This window comes from Corvus moneduloides, chromosome 1 (genome assembly GCF_009650955.1).
Source record: "Corvus moneduloides isolate bCorMon1 chromosome 1, bCorMon1.pri, whole genome shotgun sequence".
Classification (NCBI taxonomy): domain Eukaryota; kingdom Metazoa; phylum Chordata; class Aves; order Passeriformes; family Corvidae; genus Corvus; species Corvus moneduloides.
Window position 1 is genome coordinate 17,742,238 of NC_045476.1, and position 14,630 is coordinate 17,756,867.

General features: G+C 42.6%; 1 protein-coding gene and 1 long non-coding RNA gene across 3 annotated transcripts in view; one reads left to right on the plus strand and one right to left on the minus strand.

Annotated features, from left to right (window-relative positions):
* The window catches only part of SVIL (supervillin), a 134,485-nt gene extending 131,772 nt beyond the window's left edge, over positions 1-2,713 (minus strand). The window contains exon 1 of one of the 2 annotated variants that reach the window (XM_032100675.1): positions 2,611-2,713. The gene's annotated coding sequence lies outside the window, so the exon portion shown is untranslated. The remainder of the gene's footprint in view (positions 1-2,610) is intronic. The other variant, XM_032100684.1, reaches the window with a different exon arrangement.
* A 247-nt stretch (positions 2,714-2,960) lies between these two features.
* Positions 2,961-6,890, plus strand: LOC116440232. Its single transcript, XR_004238459.1, has 2 exons — positions 2,961-3,192; positions 3,305-6,890. It is a non-coding gene; the product is annotated as an uncharacterized LOC116440232 (long non-coding RNA).
* The last annotated feature ends 7,740 nt before the right edge of the window (positions 6,891-14,630 follow it).

The following is a 14,630-nucleotide window of genomic DNA, read 5'->3' on the forward strand; positions in this document are numbered from 1 at the left end:
ACCATGTATTGTTCAAGGCAGACTTGCTTTAAGCAAGATTAAATACCTGTTCAGTTTGAACTGTCCCAGTGCCAGGATAAACTACACTGAACTAGTTCAGATGATTATCCCGCTGGGCACCAATGGCCTTTGAAACTCCCAGAACCCCAGAATCTGCTGCTTCTGGGAATTATGCCAGGAGCTGTGGGATAGCTCTCCACAGAGGACATTACAAATTAAATATTTTAGAAGTGTGCTTGTGTTTACATGGAGCAAGGCTGCAGTTCAGCATATGAGTCAGCATGGTTTGCATCCACTCAGAACTGAGCAGTGCAGTTGGGAACTATAAATTTTCTAGGGAAACAAAGGGCGTGAAATGATTTCCCTGGGGGAATACAGGCAGGCTGCACCTAGCAGGAGCTAACACTCACCTGAAGACAGGAATTTTGTTCAGAGCTTTACTGTGAAAAAGCCCATGACTTTCCTCTGGTGACTGCAGAAGTTTCTACACAGGACAGACACTTTGGTCCTGCCTGTATCAGGGAGGTCAATAATGATATGTCCAGATAAACTTACAGGCCATGCATGCACAGCCATGCTAGGATACAGCTCTTTAAGCATTACAGTTAATGCTCAACTACTTTCAAGTGAAAGCTGAAGCATATTTCCTATCAGGATAGCAAATAAGAATTTTAACTGCATCTCACTTAATACCGTAACATCTAACAAAGCCTTCAGACAGGTAAACAAAGCAGAACTGAAACAGAGCACTCTACTCTAGTTCATCTCACCATGCCATTACGTACGGCCAGATGCATTTAAGGACCAGGCCAACACCCTTTTATTGCAGCCTCAGGGGGCAGAGGAAAACAGGATGACATCTCAAGCCTCTCAATGCCCCACCAGGGAAGAACATCTCTTGGCAGGAACAGATGTCAGGCCTGTATTTCAGGAGCTGAGCACATCACCACTATTCCTTCCTAGTTTCCAGAACAAGCACTTCTATCTCATGAAGGCTCCAAAAAGACCATAAAGAAACCAGGACTGTTTCTCTGAAAACTCAGGCTGGACCTCTGCCACTGCTGGTTACACAGGGCAGCCGAGAGAGCCAGTGGACAAGACATCCTCATCTCGAACTGCACTTTCAGGTCTGAGGTAATGACACCTCAGTGTAGTAACACTGCACACAGGTCTGTTGTCATAAACCTCATTAGCCACGTGAATCAGTCAAGAGTAGTATCAGTTTTCTGGTGGCTGTTGCTTTAATTCTGAACGCAAGAGATTAAGGTATTAATCTTAATTAATTAAGCCTTAATTAATTAAAGCTTAGAACATTCTTCAGTATGATACAGTTTGGTTTACTCTTCCAGAAACACAATTACCTGTTATAAAAATAACGAGACTTGTTCAGAACATATTCCATACCAGGGGGAGTGCTTGCACAGCCAGAAGAACCAGGTACCAACCAGGACAAGAGTAATGTCTTTCAGCACATGAGATTGCTATCTGAGCTAGGATCAGTCTATGATGACACTTATAACCATCGAAGACACAATATCAAAACTAAGTGAGTAACATTCACATCCTACTTTCATTCCCAGGCTTCATGCTGCTGCCCCCTGCCAAGTAATAAACTCGAGTACACTCAGTCTTTGAAAGACCTCTTAAGTCTCTCTTAACAAAGAGTCATAGTCCATGATCATGATCCATCAGACTTCAAGAAGTCTTATTAGTAGAATGGATGCAAAGGTGTAATTAAGTAGTCAGCTCTACAGCACTGGGTATCCATGCTCTATGTAAAAACCCTACAAGCACTGCGCTGATAACTATCAGCACACCCTACTCAATTTTCTCCTATTAATCACAATACCTCATTGTTTCCCCCCTTTCTAAACGTCGTATTGCTTTCTGGAGTTTGGACGAGTCGGGGCAAGCTGGAACTCCACTGCTGACCCATTTAAGCCAAGGTGAGTACTCAGTGTCTCCTAACCAGCTAGGGGGCTCTGGGCCGAAGCGGTTCTGTGCACCACTCCACAAGCGCCCTGTTGATCCTGTCAGCCTTTCCCGGTATCCTACTGAGCTCCAACCAGCCAGCATCATAAAGTCCCTCTTTCTTTACATCACACGTGCACGCTGCCGCTGCCGCCGCCGCCGCCGATGCCTTTCCTTTTCCAACTGAAAGGAGAGACAAAACTCCTTCAAACATTTCTCAGCCCCGCTGCGATGCGGCCCCTGCGCCGCGGGCGGCACCGGGAGCGGACCCTGCGCCGCGCCCCCCGCTCGCTGCTCCCGCGGGCGCCCAGCCGTCCCCGCACAGCCCCGCGCCGCCGGCGGCCCCGGCTGCAGCCCGGCCCCGGAGCAGGTGCTCCGCGGCGTGCGGGGAGTGCGGGGCGAGCCCCGCATCCTCCCAGGCTGCCGCGCCGGGAGAGCCCCGACCCGGAGTGACAGCGCGGCCCCGGCGGGAACAGCGGGCAAGTTTCGCGCGGCACCTCCGCGACCCAAGGCGCTGCCCGGGTGCGCGGGGAGCCCGCGGCGCCTCCGCCACGGCGGCAGCGGCCGTGCCCGGGGGCAGCGCCCGCGCGGTTCCCCTCCCGCGGGGAGCGGGGCGAGAGCGCGGCCGCCGCCACTCACCTCGCACCCGGCGGCTCGGGGGCAGCCGCTGCCTCCGGCGGCCTCGTCAGTCAGTCCGTCCGTCCGTCCTTCCGTCCGTCCGCGCCTCCGGCCGGTCGGCGGGGCGGAGCGGGGCGGGGGAGCGGCGCGGCCGCGGGGGGCGGGGGGCGGCCACCTCCTGTCGGCGGGGCGGGGCCGGGCGGGGCGGGCCGGGCTCAGCGGCCCCGGGAGCGGGCGGGAGCGGCGGGGCCGTGCGGCGCTCGCGGCCCCCGCGGCACGGACCGGCACGGACCGGACGGGACGGGACCGGACCGGGACGGGACGGGACCGGACCGGGACGGGACGGGACGGGACGGGACGGGACGGGACGGGACGGGACGGGACGGGGCCGGACGGGGCCGGGCGGGACGAGGCCCGACGCGCTCCCGCGGGGGCCGCTCCGCGCTTTAAAGGAGCCGCCGGGGCGCGGCGGGGAACGAAATGTTTGGGTCCCTTTCACTGAGCCTGGCCAATAGAATCTTTAATTATTTAAAGCAGACCAGGCCCAACGAGGGAGCTCCAGTGCAGCAAAGGGCTGGGAGGGCTCGGCAGCGTCACTCGTGCGTACGTTTATGGGTAGCTCCTGCATTAGCAGCGTTTCTGGACTGTGTTTCTCTGTAGCGTACACTTAGAGACACACAACTATTCTCTTTGTTAACTTGCACAACCTTTCCAGGCTGTCTCAACCTGATGGAAGAGTTTGCTCCTGCTGGGCTGCAGCAGATCCTGGAAGACCTTGGGGAGAAGGCTATCTAAAGGAGCAATTCGATGAATGTCCTGCTCTTTCCCTACTGCTGAGGCCACATGAGGAAGAAGCTGGAAAGTCATCACAACATTTTATTTAAAGGGTGAAACTATTATTTCCCCCCCCCCTCGGATGTACTTATTTAAAATCAAGACACCGTTAGGAAGGTGGAGGAAATACAAATAAAACGTTGTCGACCTCACCTCTGGTGCAGCAAAGGTGTTTGTCCACACAATAAAAAGGAAACACAGCATTGAAATTGTCTGATATTAAACATCCTGGAAGGTATAATCTTTTTATCTTCCTTTTACTTCAATCTTTAACCAAAGATTTTGTAGGTGAATCACACGGATATTTCAAGCCCTGCTTGATCAAGTCTTACAAAGCAACCTGCAACCTGACCAACAACACAGAGAGAATAATCAAAAGAGTAATCATTTGAAGAATGTGTTAAACCTGACAGCTTAGGTAGAGAACACATGGAACCAAACACAATACATACTTCTGTTCCATTCAGTGGCAGAGAAGAGCTATCTTCTCTATATCTGTGAAGTCTGTACGGAGAAGCAGGAGAAAATCTTAAGGTGTGGAAACACGCTGAGATAAGGGAAACCTAAAAAATTTCCAATTGACACTCAACAAGTATTTCAAAAGGCACACTACAAAATCTCCCTGTCTGCAGCACTACAGCAGCTTTGTGCCCTAGCTGAATTCAGAATGAATGTTGAGGGCTTAGCTTGAAACATCACTGGGCTTTATAGCTTTGTGGCGGGGAGAATTCTCTTAATTGCAGGATAATGATGTGGTGTGGGCATATGCCTTGTGCCAAGTGGTTATGAATTACTTTGTGCAGATACGTGAAACCCACATCAAGTAGAAAGCATAGACATGTCCTTTCAGTCTAAAGGAGAGAAGGAAGAGAGCTACTGTAAAAAGGAGGTCAAACATAAATCATAGTAAGGTTAAAAGCCATGGATTAAAAACTGACCTTGAAAATATGGTTTATCCTGCTGCCTTTCAAGACAATTTGCCCTGTTGTTCAACATCCCTGTTTGAAACTATCAAAGGCCTTGTCTTTTCTTATGAAAAAAAGAGGCAGCACCATATCACTGGAATTGTCAAGGTTTGGAGATGGAATTCTGATTCTGAAAAAAATGCCCTTTAAAACAGGCCTGAGGGAGTTGTCTGAAGGGAGAAAAAAGTAATTGGAATGCTAAATTTGTTTTTCTTGTAAGTGACCATGAGGCTGTTCTTACTTGTTTTCAAATATCAGAATGGTTTCTTGATGAAACTTTTGCAACTGAAAACCTGCAACCCATTTAACCAGAACTCTGTTTTCACCCTAGCTCAGAGGTGATTTGTGTGTCTGGATTTAGCTTTAGGCACGGTCCCTGCCATCTTCTGCCAGAGACTTTTCTCCTGCAAATTTAATCAATGATCCAGATACATGATTATTTCAAATTTACATTTCAAAAGGAGTAAAAGATTGATTTTAATTCCAAGGGAGGAGAGGGAGGCACAATGATATTGTTGAATCTTTTGTTCCCAGAAGAATCAGCAAAAAAATTAAGAGTATTGAAGAACTGTAATTTGGGTCAGGCCAACCATCTTAATCCATGTCTGCTATTTTCTACTCTTTTTTAATGTGCTAGACATAAGCATGTTTGATTTATGATGAGAGTCAAAAACATCTGTACTTTGGGGCACAAGCAAATACTTATTTGAACAATGGACTCCCTGGGGAGGGATATAGAAAAGAAATGACATTTTTTTGCAAATAATTCAGTGTTTTTCACTCCATAAAGTATTTTGCTTTGTTTTGAAGAGTGCTCTGCAGAAGACACAATGACTCAACTCAGTAAAGGAGCCCAGCAACTTTCACCTTTATGTGACTGGTGTGTCTGTGAGCCAGAGTAGCACCGGTGAGATGCTGTTACCATCTGCTGGCCTTGGAGTGACCTACGTGAAAAGAATTGGTTATCTCGGTCTCATTGGCAGCATACAAGTATTCACATCTTAAAAACATTTGGAAGTAGTTGGCAGTCTGAGGCCTTGTCTGTACTCAGGATTAGTTCTGATTTCAGGAATTATTTTAGCTTCTGGTTAAAACCCACTGTAGATCAAGTTGTGCAAATTGTGATCTGCGCTGCCATCTGCATCACTGACTGGCAGATGGGGGACTAGTTCTAATTGCAGGTGAGGTTGAAGGAGAGGAACCATGTTCTGAATAGTTGCATATCCTGAATCAACTCTCATGATGTACTTCAGGAGTTTCTTTGAAGTTTTTTCAGGAAAAAAGTGTCAAAGATATCAGAAGAGAAATATCTGTAGAATTTTCAGTTCAAGCCTGCACTGGTTGGAGATTCAGTTCCGTAACCAGATGCTGTGCTGTATGTGCATTGACATGATTAGAAACAGGCTTGAAAGTAACATTTAAAATCACTAGTAAACTTCTCAGACTTCAGTCAGCCAGGACTGTGAATGAATGCTGTGCCCGCTCCTTTTAAACCCATGGTCTTGAATCCAGACGTCTCTGCACTTGAGGGACTTTCTTGCCAAGCTTTGGAGCTGACCTCTGTGGCTGAGCACAGTCGATACACTGTGACAAAGATGTGCCTCACTGTAGAGCCCAGTGTAAACTATTAATGTCAACAAAGAGGCCAGAGCAGAGAGACAGAAATAATGGCTGTTCCTGTGAGGTTCCCACGTATAGAGAAAGCAAAAAACCCCTTTAAAAAGTAACAATCCCCATTTCAGCTGCTTTTCTGAATGAACATATTCAACAGTGTGGCAGGCTAGTAGCTTTCTGTGCCTGTGGTAAAACTATGCCAAACTAGAGTGAGAAAGGCCTAGGGTCTTTTAAAATAAGGTGTGAAAAACTCTGTAGCAAGTGTAGAATTTTAGAAAAGAGCCAAAGCCTCTGTCCACCCTCAGAAGAGCAGAATGACAGAGCTCTGGCAACCATAGCAGCCACCACCGATTTATTTACGAGTTCCTGGAGTTGGTCCAGTGTAATTATGGGCCTGAACTCCAGATCAGATTCACTTGACATTTGAGAAAGTCTGTGGAAAAGCAGTAATAATAAACTGATAATAACCATCCATCTCATAAACAACAAAAAATAAAGAGAAGAGAAAGGGCAGGTGGAGAGAGGGGGTGGCAACATAATCTGCAAAAAACGTCCTGTTTGTTGGGAGATGCTTTCAGTACAAACTCCTATGTATATTCTAAAAGGAGCTGTGGAGAATTTTGGAGTAAGTCCTGTTGCAATTATTGCACTGGAAAAAAATGAAAATGGGGGGACAGAGGAAGATGGGATTAGTTGGAACAGCAGTTTCTCTTGGTGGAGTACATAGTTTGTGGCCCACATGGCATTTATACAAGCATGATCATCACCCAAATTATATTACCAAGAAGCTGTTGACTTTGGAAAAAGATGTTTTAAGAAACTATGCTGTAGCATATGATTTGTTTTCAATTTCATGCACAGTATAGAAATACATTTTTTTGTGCTTTACTGTTGGTCTCTGATTCTGCTTGTTCATTTCTCTGTATAACATGCATGAGTACCAAGGTTAAAAAAATCTTTGTATGTAAAAACATCTGAAGTCTTATATCAGGGTTTATATTCCACTTTTCAGTCCTTTCCATTTGAATCGCTTCATATTATTTTCAATTGAGGTTCTGTAAGACTGCTTTAAAAACCCAAGCGTCTGGGTATTTTTCAAAAAAGAAAAAAAGTATTTTTAAAGTAAGGTAAGTTGGTTAATTCTGCTGAGTGAAAAAAGCATCTTCTCTGAGAAGAAAGAGGACTGACATTTAGTTTACAGTTGTCTTGAGTATTTTGTTACAGGTGATGGGATTGAATTGCAAGTTATGAGTGAATGTTTAGCAAAGCAAGAGCAGTTAGTTACATTTATGCTACATGTAAACAGCTTTCCTTTATGTCGGTTTCAGAATGTATCACCTACACATGCACAGATACAAAGGACTCCATATATGTAAAAGGTTTTCCTCAGAGGAAGCACTCCAATTAACTGCTTTCATCAAACAACAGCAACCAAATGTCAAAGTTCCCTGGCAATCAATACCAAGTCCAGTAACACTAGACAGTGTCTGACGGAAAAGGAGTCCTGGGTGAATGAATGGGGTTACTGGCCCAGAACATGTTGCCTTCAAGTGACCTGCTTTGCTGTGCTCACCTGATTTCTCAGGAACTTCCTGCTCACAGCTGGAGTGAGTGACTTCAGTTCTGAAGGAGAAAGAATATTGAAAAAGGGTCACAGCTATATGCAGAACAAATGCAGTTCTCAGATACCTGGTGCATGTACACTTCTTCAGGTTAACATGTGCGTCACACACACTGAAATGGTTTATCCTATTCTTCCCGATCTGACAATGGTGCCATGTATTTCTGCTTAGGAGCTATATGTAGAACTGGGGTTGGTTAGTTGGTTGGTTTTTAATGTGGCTTTTTATTTAATTTATTTATTTGGCATCCATTTAACACATTAGGTTATTGTGTTATTTCTCATAGGTCTTAAGGAGGTGACTTAGTCTGAGGCACTGTTATAAGGTCAATAAAATTTGATATATATGATTGGAATTTTTTTTTCCTTACCTACCATATATCTGGCTTTTACCAGACATGTCCTTTTACATTTCTGGCAGTTTTGCTGGGGACAAACTGGAGAAGGCTGACAATTGTCTGGAACAGTCTCACCAGAATAGCAACTCTGCCTGGGCTGCTGGATATCTGGAAATCCTAGACACATTCATGTGCATTGCAGATCAACTCTACAAAGTCTGCAGTACTTCCACAGTGTTAAACCTTCTGGGCATATGTTGCCCAGATGAACTGCACAACCCATACTAAACCCACTTACTGTGCAAAGTCAGATTAACTGTATAATTTATGCACTGTACCTCTGATATTTGGACATGCCAGGCTTACAGTGATTTTCTGTTCTTCACATGCTCATAGAACTCTACAGACTATTTCTTTGATACAAATAAATTGACTTTTTATTTACTTATTTGCATGTCTCCCCATGATGAGACAGTGTTACCTGGAAAAAACTGATTTTTGTTTGGAATCCATCATAAAATTCAGCAAGACTGTTATAGTTGGTCAGCTGAGGTTGCACCCAAACCACTGAACTCAGCAGAGTGTTGGAGCACAGGGTCATGCTGAATGAAGCTTTCAGCTACTGACAGCATCTGAAAAACATCAAAAAGTTGAAAGCCTCTGTACATGTCATTGAGAAAGTAGCTGGCACTGACACAGCTTTCAGCAAAGGCAGTGGGCCTGTCTGTCACAGAGTTTTCTTCACATTGTTTGGTGTAGCAGTCCTCACATGGAGATCACAGTTATCAAAATATAAAATTCTAGTGCTTCTAGAATAATATGTGGGATTTTGACTGTCATTCCTCAGCTTTGACTTCCAGTACCATCCAGCAGTCTTATAGCAGATATTAAAATGTAAAATAATTAAAATGTAAGAGGAACAAAAATCGTAATTCCATAATGACAAGGAACATTGCCATTAGCAATCTCATTTTGCTGTTCATAAGAATTTAGAGAGTTATGGCATCAAATATTCATGGTCTGTAGTGCTTAAAAAAAAAGAAGGAGCTGGACAGCACTCAGGGGCACCCCAGTGACTGCCCAGAGCTGTGTGTCCTCTGCACAGACACGGTGCAGTCATTTACCTGACATGTGCCTGTGGCACAATGGAGATGATAATCTCTAATGTTAATGGCTTTGAAATATGCAAGGGACATAAAAGGAATTCCTCAGTCTTCCAGGCCTCGGCGAGCTATGTAGCTATGGCCTGAGTTTGGAGTCTGTTGTGGCTTTCTGTAATGACACAGGCAACGAAGAGATGGAGCAAAATCTCTGGGGGTCCGTTCAAATGCAGGACTTTTCCACGTAGAAAAAACCCTGCAGATTCGTTATTTTAAGTCCTTGCACTTGTGTAACTGAGCTTACCATTTCATTGTTTTGTCCATTGCCCTTCCAACTTCTGCTTCCACAGAGGTGGTGTTCTGCAAGGGCTGCACTTCTGTTTCCAACACTGCAAGGGAATATTCAATTTATAAGCAATGATGTAAGTAAAAATACCAGTATTTTAAGCAGTTCACTCACAAAGTCTTAATGTACACTAGCCTTTCTTGAAAGCCTTGTATGAAAGCAAGGTCTTTACTTGGAAACATCTACAACTTGAGCTTTAGCTGCATCAGTGTGCACAAACTTTGATTGCTTATATATGATAGTATGAGAGCAGAGCTCCCAGTGGGAGTCCTTTTGCTGCAGAATTGCTTGGGTGTAGAGAAAGGATTTTTTTGCACTACTTTGGAGTAACAAGGATTTTATTTTACTTAGTCAAGTCATTAAACAAGTTGTATTCAAGGGGACAACAGCATTTAGGAATGTCAGTTTAATTTTCTTAATTGCTTCAACTGGAAAAATAGAAGAGGGAGAAAAAGAAACACTAAATGTTTAATGGTGATATTTTTAAGTGAAATGTTTTGACTTTCAATTTGAAAGTGTCAGGTCAATTTTATATTTTGTTTCATTTTTAAGAGAGCTGCAAAACTGTTAAATAAATTTAAGCATGAAATAAAACATCTTGGAAAAATCACAACTTTGAAAATTTTTAAATTTTCCTTTTTTCTTAATATTGTGGCTCACTAAATTAGAAGTCCATTACCCATTGTCTTCATGGGGGAGCTCTGGCCACTGCTCAGACATCCAGTAATACTCTTTGCATGAAGCTGTGTCTTGGTCTCATTAGCCAGAGCAAGAGTCATTGTGACTGAAGGAGATGGAAATGTATGGGCCTGAATGGTCCACTAACAATAATAAGTTTTGTGGAGCACTCTTGTGCTTAAACACAGACTTCCCGTGAAGTTCTGCAATTGCAAATAGTTAGAAATATGTGAAAAGCACAATCTTTTAAAAGTAATCCCTCCCAAGTCTTATAGCTGCCAGTGCCAGATAAACATAAAATATGATTAATGTTTACACTCCCAGGGGAAGCCTGAGTTTGTTGCAATATTTAATTAGGATCCTGCAGTTTAATAGTGAATTCATTATTTATTTTCCATCCTAAAGTCATGTGTTAGCAACAGATATGAGAGGGGCTAGGAAAAAAACCACAAAAAACCCCAGAAAACAATGGAGATACTTCTTACAGGCAATCCACATCAAAGGGTAAAAGACTGTAGGAGGGGAAACTGGAGCTTAGAGTGACTTCTGTCTACAAGAATGAAAATGTTTGCAATCTCACTTGCAGTGTTTGTCTCAGAAAAGCTACTTGGGACCCATCCTCCTCCAGGCCACATCTCATCTGTGAAATAAAGATCTCATTTTTGGCTTTCCTGAAGCAACTTTTCAGAGAAATAGAATAAGGTTATTTGAATAGGAAAGCCCTAATTTAAACAAGTAACGCTCTGTGCAACTCAGAGCTTTTTCAGCAAACTGAATTCATGAAAGAACAAAACGCTAAACAGAGATGTTTTGTCTTGTAATGAAATGCCCCAACCTCTTCTAGGTCTAAATAACACTTTCAAGGCAGGAATTTTATAGCAAGACATATTTTATGAAGCAAATTCCTGTTTACTACCAAGTGATATAGAGAGTACTTTGGTGACCTAGCAGTTTATTGTTCCATGATTATATTGTGATATTTCGTATTAAAAACATCATCAATGTCACTGTGGGTCATCATCCCCCCACTGTGGGATGTAAATACTGTCTTCAGTATAAACAAATTTTGCTATTACTCTTCCGTATTCCCTGGTTATCTACAACATGACTCAGGTAGCAAGATCAAATGGAAAACAGTGTGGGCCATCAGCTACAACTCCCAACTACAGAAATGGAGGTTAGTATGTCTTTCAGCTGAAAACTCAGTCTCTGGTTGTACACAGTTCGTGTGAGAGCCGCTGCACACATTTCCAGAGCAATTCAGAATATTGTCACTGTGTCGTAGGCAGTAAGGCAGAAGGTACAAAAAATGTTTTAAAAGACTTGCATGTAAGTTCATTTGCAGTGCTGACAATTTCACACACTTTTCCTCCAGCCCTGGAGGTACTGTTGCCAAATATTTGTGTCTGGTAATAAGCAAAAGCAAAATGTGAAAACATATTAATCCCAGCACTGACACTGTGTCAAGAAGTAATTTCCATAATGATGAAAATTTTATAAAAATCAGAAATTCTTTAGTCATAAAATACATATTCCAAACCAACAGTTAAAATACCTCAAATTGAGGACAAATTTTTTTCTGCCTTCTAATTATTTACTTGTTTGTTTGTTTGTTTATTTATTTATGCCCCCATTGAACATATCACTGCAGTATTTGAGAACTCTCAAAGAATACAGTAGTAATACTCAAAATAATGTTGTTATAGTGGAGGATTTTAAGTTAAGCTGACGTGTTTTGCCAGATTTGTGTTGAGGAATGACCTCACAAGCTGTGATTGTCAAAGGTTTGTAGCAAAAGACATTGGTATTTCAGGGTCTGGGTTTGCTTCTGATTTTCTTCAGATATTTGAGGTTCTACCAAGTGCTGTAATAGCTGTGGGGGGAAGGGAGGGAAATAAAAAAAAACAAATTTAAAGGCTGGAATACAGCAGGATCTGGCAACAAATCTCCCTTCATTGGTACACTCCAAAGTCTGGGTGCTGAAGGTGGAGATGAGCAAAGGAGCACCTTGGAAAAAGGCTGGGAAAATCCCTGGACACCAGTTGCATTAACTCTGAACCTCATCATTTTGCTGTGACAGTGTGGAAGAGCCAGAACAGAACCAGCCACACAGGAGGTTTTTGAATGCTCAGTGGGCTTAATGTCATGGGAAGGTCATAAGCAAAGAGCTGCCAAACTGCACTCTGAGACCTTTCTCCTGCTGAGAACTAATGGCTACATAAGGTACAAGGAAGTGGAAAATCAGGTTCTAAATCTACCCCTCATTAACTGCAAAATGTTTGCATTTTAGCCAATTAAAATGTCTCAGTGTGTTCAAATAATCTGTAAATCCATGATCTTGAAGCCTGTCCAAAACCAATAAAAAAGCCAGTACCTGGCACAAAGACATCAAAACTCAAGGAACTTTAAATATGCTGCACAGGTCTATATAATGAACACATTTGGGTGGGATTGCTTGTAGATTCACAGATTTGGCCTGGCTTGAGCAGACTTAGCTCACTGTTTTGGAAACTGCATCCTCCTACAGTAGGGTGGGATCTTCTTCCTGTACTTCTCTGGGTTTGTGTGTCAGCTATCTTTACACCCAGGTCCAGTTCCTTATAGTCTTCTTAATCCTTCTCACTAAAGCAGATAACCCTCCCCAATATGATGTGAGTATAATTATATTTCATTACTACCCAAGTGAGCCATTAAAAAGCCATAAAATGTTATATTTTATGCTAGAAGCAGTGAGAAAAACAATACTACTACTTTTCCTTGACAGTGCTTGCACCTATGAATGGATGGAGATAATGGTGTTGCGTTTGTGCAGATCACATACAAATCAAATCAAATTGAATCCAGAAGCATAAGAGGAGAAAATGCGGATGACTTAGGAGAGACTGAACTCTACCATAATGAGAGTACTTTTGCAAGGCTATCAAGTTATTTTTCCCAGTGGAAATAATGCCAATAATAATAGATAAACATCTCATTGATGGGGTCAATGAGTCAGTAAGTTTGTTGTTCAGATATCCATTGCCATATCTTCTGCTCCTTTGTGACCATGGGAACGTGAGTGAAAATGAGCAGTTGTGAAAGTTGGCGGAGAATTGAAGTCCTGTTTTCCACTTTTGTAAGGACTGTGATGCTGCACAAAAAAAGCACAAAGTGGCAAAGGAGCAGCTTGCTGCCATCAGCATCTGAGATGTTCTGGTTGGTGCCAAGAAGGTGATTCCAGGGCAGACTTTTTTCCAGTCCCATTGAGACAGATGATCATCATGTGAGTGTGCTGCTACCTTATGTGTAAAGTATGCCAAGATGTAGAGAACACTTATGTAACATTTACGGTACTTTTTAGTAAAGTTTATTTGAAAACAGAAACAAAAGAATACTTCGAAGCAGTTTCCCAATCTATTCCTAGCTCTGGGCAAACATTTTCTAAATGTTCTCCATTTTGAAAATGCTGATTCATCGGTGGGAATATGCCAAGGTGGAAATTTCATATTGGAATATTTGTGCTTAGTAAAAGGAAATTTGGTAAAGGCTTATTGCAAAGGTCTTAGAATAATATTTTTCTTATTTATTTCTATTTCAGAAGAACTTTTATTATTTAAAAAAGTAAGCAAACAAACAAATAACTAAATTGATATTTTATTGAATTTTAACAAAATTGTATATTTCTATTGACATGACTTTTTTAAAACATATTCTTTTACATGAATTTATGAATTCTCTGATCTTTTTCCCACTCCAAACCTGGATATGTTTCAAAATGTCAGAATTTCCTGTGAAACAGAAGTTCCAGTTCTGCCATAGTCTTGTCTGTGGAACCTTTAGACTGGGAAATAGTGGTTCATTACCTTAACCCAAATAAACCCAAACTTTCAGGAGAGAAATAAAAGCAAAAAAAAAGCTGTGAGAAGAAATAACTTAAGCAGATTTTTATGATGAGCGTGTCCTCAGTAACTGAAGCATACGTGCAATAGTCTCTGCAACAGAAGTAGTTCTAAGCAAGAGCTTTCCAACAAGAAGCCTGTGTCTGCCCTCAGACACTGTTGTGTGAAGGAAACATCAGTGGTATGGTATAAGCCATTCTTCTGGTCACTTTTTTCCTCAGACTGGAATGAGAAGATGAATTTTGTTTAAATCTGTGGCAAAAATAATCACTCATAAAATAGTGGAATCTGAATGTAACCATTTGGGGCCTTTTAAAGCTGCCTTGCTTTGCTTAGCTGTGTGTCTCGGTTTGAGACAAATTAGGAAATGTCCTGAGATGAATGTCTCCTCTAACGGAAGGCAGATTTTGGCAGCCCCTCCCCCACAGGTTCAAAAGGAATTTCTTGGAGGAAAGTGAAAAAAACCTGTTTATTTAACAAGCAGGATGCATGCAGGCAAAGAAAAAAAAAAAAGAAATGTTAGGTAATAAACCTTCTCATTGTGGAGAAAGATGCTGGATTTTTAAAGTCCTGCTCAGCTTCTCCTGAGGTCCTCCAGGGCCTCCCCTCTGGGCTGTGGCGTGGCAATGTTCTGGTGTTTTTGACCAGAGCAAAGCTGAACAGTTCC